Below are 6,855 nucleotides of genomic sequence, written 5' to 3'. Positions count from 1 at the left end.
ATGAGAACATGTTTTCTTTATGGAATATATTGATGCCATGTGTAGTGAATTGCACACTTTGTAATTGACATTATGTATGTCATTTTAGAATTGAAACTCTAAGGCATGGATTGTGTGGTTTCAACCTACTTATGCATGGAAAGTGTTTTCATGCATTATATAAGTTATGTATAAGTTGTGAACTTATTTGATTATTTTGGATTCTTTTGGAACATGGTTACTAGTAACATGGCTAGAGTTTGGCTCTAGTGCGGGAGGTATGAGTTCTCCCCAATTGAGATAGTGCGCACTTAGGGTGGTCTTCCCTGCGGGTTAGTGCCCGGAATAACCATTGAGGTCTCGGCAGAATTCCGAGCTTAGATGTCCAAGTCTTCCACTATTTGATTTCGCATTCAATTCTAAGTTAACAATAATGTTTATATTGTAACTTGTGGTTTTGGTTATTGGCGATTTTGATGTTGTTAAGTACATCCATGTTTATGATTTTAATGAATCATTTTGATGTTGTTAAGTACATCTATGTTTATGATTTTAATGAATCATTTTGATGTTGTTAAGTACATCTACGTTTATGACTTTAATGAATCATTTTGATGTTGTTAAGTACATCCATACTAAATTGATATATTTAGTTGATTTCACACTTTTAGATTTCTAGTTGATAACCTAGAGAACCTATGTCTTGATGTGTGGTATTAGATATTCTAATTATGCTAAATTATTATATTTAGTTGATGTTGCATTTTAGACTTCAAATTGATTACCTTGAGAATCTATATGTTGTTGCTTTGTGTAAGCATGCTCCTATGTTGTTGCTTTGTGTAAGCATGACCCTATGTTGCTAAAATTGCACGAATGAGGTGATTGATGCTAGAAATGATCTTAGGTAGCTAGAATGCTCCTTGAGTCTCACTTTTGACATAGACGTTAGGTGGAATGAACCACAATAATTAAATCATGCAAACTTGTAAAACGTAGGTCAATGCATGCTCATTTCCTACGAGTAGCTTTATGTTACTCACCCCTACAATACTGGGGCATATTTTAGGTATAGGAATTAAAGTTGAGACTCCCATTATGCTTGGATGACTTGTGGACTTGAAGACTTCCATTTTTGTGAAGGTTGGCTCGGAATGCCAATTGTAGTCTTATTTGTCAAATGTGTATATTTGATTCCATTTATGTAATGTGTACATGAGTGCACTCCTTATAATGTATTTGACATGTATGAGATGAGGTTGGAGGCCAATGACATATATTTGTATTCTATGTAGTTTTGACTTCATGAAATATTATGAAAATGTTGAAAAATGTTAAGTTATTGTCTCACTATGTTTACATCGGGTGTGGGAATTCCATTTTGATTCTTCCGTAGGATCTCATTAATCATGCATGAAGTGTGGCCAAGGACTAAATGGTAATTTCTAATCATTTGTTAATTTTGGTTTTTTCAAAATGTCCATTTCAAATTCATTTTCTCCTTTTTGGCCGTCCGAGGGTCAGATTTTTGCATCGGTCGTTTTAGGGAGCCGCGGACCATTCCCGTGCACTCAAAATCACTTATTACATTTACGTGCATATTCATTTCAGCCTAGAAGTGCACTTGGGGTCAAAAGTATGTTTGATGCAAACTTACCTTTTTTGCCGTTTTGAGCCTAAACTGAGCATAAGGGCATTTTGGGGTTTTATCATGAAAAATAAATTTTTTTGGGGTTTTATCATGAAAAATAAAATTTTCTTTTGGCATGGTTGGCTAGAAATCATGATTTTGAGGGGGGTTTCTTCTTTGTGTTTTTTTCAAAAAGGCCCAGAAAGTCCTCAAAATTGCATTTCAATGTTGCATTTCAAGTGTAGCCTACAACAGTTCGAGCACTCTAAAGGGGGGTTCGAGCGCTCTAACTTTGGGCAGAACTCTCGGGGAAATTTTTGAGCACTTGAAGCCCTTGCTCGAGCGCTCGAGGTGCTGTTCACGGGTGTATGTGTGTCTTGGTTCAGCACTGTACCTCCGACTTCAAATTATCATATCTTCTTCGTTTTAACTCCAAATCTGGCGATTCTTGAGTCTAAATTGAAAACGTTAAAGTAAGCTTTCCAATGGTACCAATTTCAGATTTAGATTATTCTTGTAGCTCAAGATATTTAAGTTTTAGTGATGTAGTGTCAGAATTTGGTTCGAACCGGGATGGGGTTTCCATTCCTTCAACTTTAGGACTTGATATCTTTGCCATCTGGACTCCGAATCAAGTGATTCGTGAGTCTATCCTTATTAATTTTTTGTTGTCTTTCCAATGGTATGCACGGTGGCACCCATTTCAGTGTGGAATGACCATTTTGCCCCTAGGTTCATTCTTATCCGTTTTTGAAACGTTGCTTCCGCATTTTCTTCCTTTGGGTTTCGTGACCTCGTTGAGGGTCACATCGATGTCTTAGAGGAGTGTTGTATCTCTAGAGACCATTGTTCTATCTTTTGCTTCCGCATTTTGGATCAGTTTTGGGTTATCACAGGACACACTGGATTGAAAAATCCAAGGTCGTCACACTTTCCATGGTTTAAAGTCTAAGGTGAGTGGAAGGAGGCCAAAATAGAGTAATTAGCTCCAAGCCAAGCTTTTTTTCAATAGTGGCTAGGTCAGGGTTTTCAGAACAAAGGAAATGAAAGAGATGAAATGTGGTGGCTCGACCCTAGGTGTGCACAAAATAATGCACAACACCTTGAGTTTGGAAATTAGTGTCAAGTGGGCATCATAGTTTAATTTATAAACCGCTTAACACCTATACTATGTAGTATGAGTGAGAAGGGATCGCCCCAAGGGATTATGGGGATTGAGCAATGTCGTGGAATCATAATTAGGGCTAGTAGGTCGAGTGATCAAAAAATTGGTTGGTTAGTTTATTAAAGAGAAACTAAATCAAACTAAGTAATAGCAAAGAGTGCAATTGAGACTAAGTAAGAGAGAGAGAGAGAGATCTTGGAGTTTAGAGATCATCACCAAGCAATGCATTTCTATATCATTGACAAGTGGTTAATGAGGGCAAATAGTGGGTTGCAATATTGGTGTGTGTGTATTTGGTTGATTCAACAAGCAAGGATGACTAGTTAAGCATGTATTGTCTAAACATCATGTGAAAGTCACAATATATCTAAGCAATGAAGCATATATTGTCTAAAAAACATGTGAAAGGCACAATAGATCAAAACAAGTCATTAATCCTTTCATTAAGCTCACAATCCAAATACAACACAAGGATAGAAACATATGCTAATTGCATTCAAAAGCTTGGATCATCAAACAACAAGCATAGATTGTCCTCCCATTTAACATTACACTACATCTACACTACTAGCATGAAAATAAACTAAGGAAGAGGCACAATCCATCAAAAGATAAGCATGAACCATTAAGAGAATCACAAAAGCATTCTTTTAAGCACAATGTTTTGACAATCTCTAAATCTATAAAATCAATACACATAAACATGCATCAATAATACAAAATCTAGAGACAAGCACATGAACATCTATTCTAGCATACATAGACATATGGATAGAATGAAATGACCAATTGGAAGTATTAAACCATATAAATCATTGAATAAACAAGATCTTTATATATCAAAGTGTCAAAATATCAATTATAATACTAATTCATCAATAATAAACAAGATTAAGATATAGAAAACATGCTTGGGGCTAACTCAAACCCCAAGAGGATGTCTAGCCACTCATGGTAATGATGCTCCAACCCTTAAGAGCTAATTCCATACTTGAAATCTACTCCTTGTTGATGAAGAGTCTCCAATGGTGTCTCTAGCCTCCACTTCCTCTAAGCTTCCTCTCCAAGAGATGATATGAAAATAATGTTGGCTCTCCCTTGAAAAAGCAATCCTTATCCTTATATAGGTAGGTCAAAATGACACCCAAAATGAGCTAAGGTCGTGCACATAATATTCCCTAATGATTGGATAAAGGACAACTTTCAATGAGATGGAATTTTAACTTTTTTGCACTGGCAGAAGTTCGATCGATCGAACCTCAAACTTGGATCAATCGAAGGTAAGTGAGATCGATCAAACTTAGGCTGGATCGATCCAACTGGCTGATCTTTTTGGAAAAAGACAAATCCGAGATATTTATGGGAGATATAAATAGGAAAAGGACAAAAGTGGTTAGTGGGTGGTACAGCTGTGGATAGGATCAATCATTTGAATAAGGACAAAATTGTTCGATCGATCGAAGGATGGTGTTGGATCGATCGAACTTTTGGAACTTTATACTTATGGGTCAAGGCTTGGATCTATCTTGAAGTGCTGAGATCGATCATTATTCGACCGATCGAACCTTGAACTTGGATCGATCGAACTTTTCTGCTTGCCACCTTTGGCTTCATTTGCTTCCTTCTTTCTCCACTTTGCTCATTTCTTTGATTAATCCCAGAATTGCTTCAATTAAGCTCTTATTTGGCTGAGTTAGCTTATTTTCGGTATAAGTGCCTGAAAAAGGAAATAATATGAAATCAATCTAAAATGGTAAAGTAAGATAGATAAAGGTACTAGAATGCCTAAGCTTAAGGGGTTTAAATACGCACTTTTCAGTGCTCATCACACCCCCAAACTTAAATATTGCTAGTCCCTAGCAATGAACTAGAAAGAAAAGGAATGAAATAAGCAACTATACAAGTATCAATCTAGAAACAATAAATGGATAACGCCACTTTCGTAGGGAACACGATTGCATTCAGCATATGCAACAAGCCTTTTAAACCCCTAGGTTACCCCTAGTGGACGAGTGAAGTCTCGTGAGGGTTTCCAGAAATGGTACCCATAAACATTAAGCTCATTCTTTCAAAAGAGGTACCAATAATGCAAACAAGTATTGGGAGAAAACTACCTCAAGTATGCAATATTTCAAACATTTCCAAGCAATCCCCAAAATTTCAACATTAAGCAAGCAAGTATGGTCCTCCACACATCAAGAAAATGATCATGCAAATTAAAACAACTCTAGAATCCTTTTGAGTGGACCGGCATCAAATGTGTTGCTATTTAAGCTAACTAAAGAATTAATCACATCCTTACCCTCAAACTAGCACACAAATCTAGTACCGATCATCAAGACAAAAAGTGGACCTTTTATTAAAACTTTATTCATCTAGGTGTGCTTATTTTTTTCACTTAATATTATATATATATATATATATATATATATATATATTTATTGAGGATCAAAGATGGAAGTATAGTGCAATTTGTTGATCTATTAAGCTTTCTAGTGATTCATGAGGTCGAGCATTAGGTCAATGACTCCCAAACCAAACGGCTTTAGGTCATTAGGCATTCAAATACCCCTACAGACTTACAAGCTCAAATCAACTAGGCTACAAATCAAGACAACAACCATCTAATCATTTCCTACTTCTCACCTTTTTGGGAGAAGTCCTCACTTTTTTTTTTTTTTTTTTTTTTTTTTTTTGAATTCAATTATTAACCTAGAGTTTGGGCCCTCCACCTTTCGGCGCGAGAAGTTCAGTGCTTGATGAGGCTAGAATCCCGGCTACTTAGTGAAAATGGGTTGTTATCCACCTTTATCAAGAATGAAAGTTTTCAATGCACTATTAACTTAATTGGGATATAACCAATTCAATAATTAACAAAGCATGTACCCCACAAATGAATGCTAGTGTGCGCCGGTGCAAGTGTAGAAGACTAGAGTGAATCTCAAAACAATCACAAAATCAAGATGATGTGGACCACAAGTGCAAACAAGATATCAATCTTTCGAAAAATTTACTCCTAAATGGCATCCACAAGGCATACAAGGAGTATTGGACTCTCAAGTCAAGCAATTTTTAAATTTTAAGCAATATAGTCCTCAAAAGATCAAAATCATAGCTAGATATGGACCAATCATAGATATATCCCTTAAATACACAAGTCATGCTAAAAATTTGAATTTAAAACTAACACTGTAGAGCACCATTCCCCCCAAACTTAAATTGCATAATGTCCTCAATGTGCAAAGAGAACAAAGGAAAGAGTATACCGGCACAACTAAGCAAGAATGATCAGGACTGAAGTATCCGAAGTGGGTGGCATGGCCCCCCCAAACTTGGGATGAACTATGGTCCTGAAAATTGGAACTTGGATAAACTTATCAGATAACAAAATGGGATAATCAGTGCACAGTGGTCATGCAAATGTAAATGGGATAAACAGATAACGAAATGAGAGAGGTATAAGGGTGGTCCTCGAAATTGGGTAGCACTTTCTCACTGAAGTCACTGTGATGCACCTGATGGAGTCAAACATAAAGATATGAGAATACAATCATATGACATCCATAGCAAAAATAGATATATAAAATAGAGAAAGTGTAGGTACAACAAAAATATCAAAGCCGACAGATCGGCTGTAAAAATAATACAGTGACAGTAATAAAGTATCAAAAGGAGAGAGGGATCATAAGATAGAAAGGACTGGGAGCTCAGGAAGATGAGGTAAGACGGGCAGGTCTGGCTCTGCGGATGTCTCTGGATAAATCTCTGAACATGATCGCGACATCCGTGCGGAAGGCAGCAAACTCAGCTCTGTGGGCTGTGAGGTTAGCTCGGATGGAAACAACAGCATCCTCAAGCGTCTGCAGACGTACTCCAAAGCCTGGGGTTATATCTAGAGTCTCAGGCATAGATGAATCTGAAGAAAGCTTCTGAGTCTGCTCCTGCTCACGAATGGGCGACTTGACTGGGGAATCTTGTTCTGCATCGTCTGCAGGGCGCTCTAAGTCTATGCCTAAATGCTCGGTAGCTGGATCGACTGGTGCGTCGTCTGCTGCGAGATATGCTGCTGCTGCCTCTGCCT

Source organism: Cornus florida, unplaced genomic scaffold (assembly GCF_030987335.1).
Source record: "Cornus florida cultivar Cherokee Brave unplaced genomic scaffold, ASM3098733v1 CherokeeBrave_3.0.0_Hap2_Chr06, whole genome shotgun sequence".
Taxonomy (NCBI): Eukaryota; Viridiplantae; Streptophyta; class Magnoliopsida; order Cornales; family Cornaceae; genus Cornus; species Cornus florida.
Note: the sequence above shows the minus strand (reverse complement) of the source record.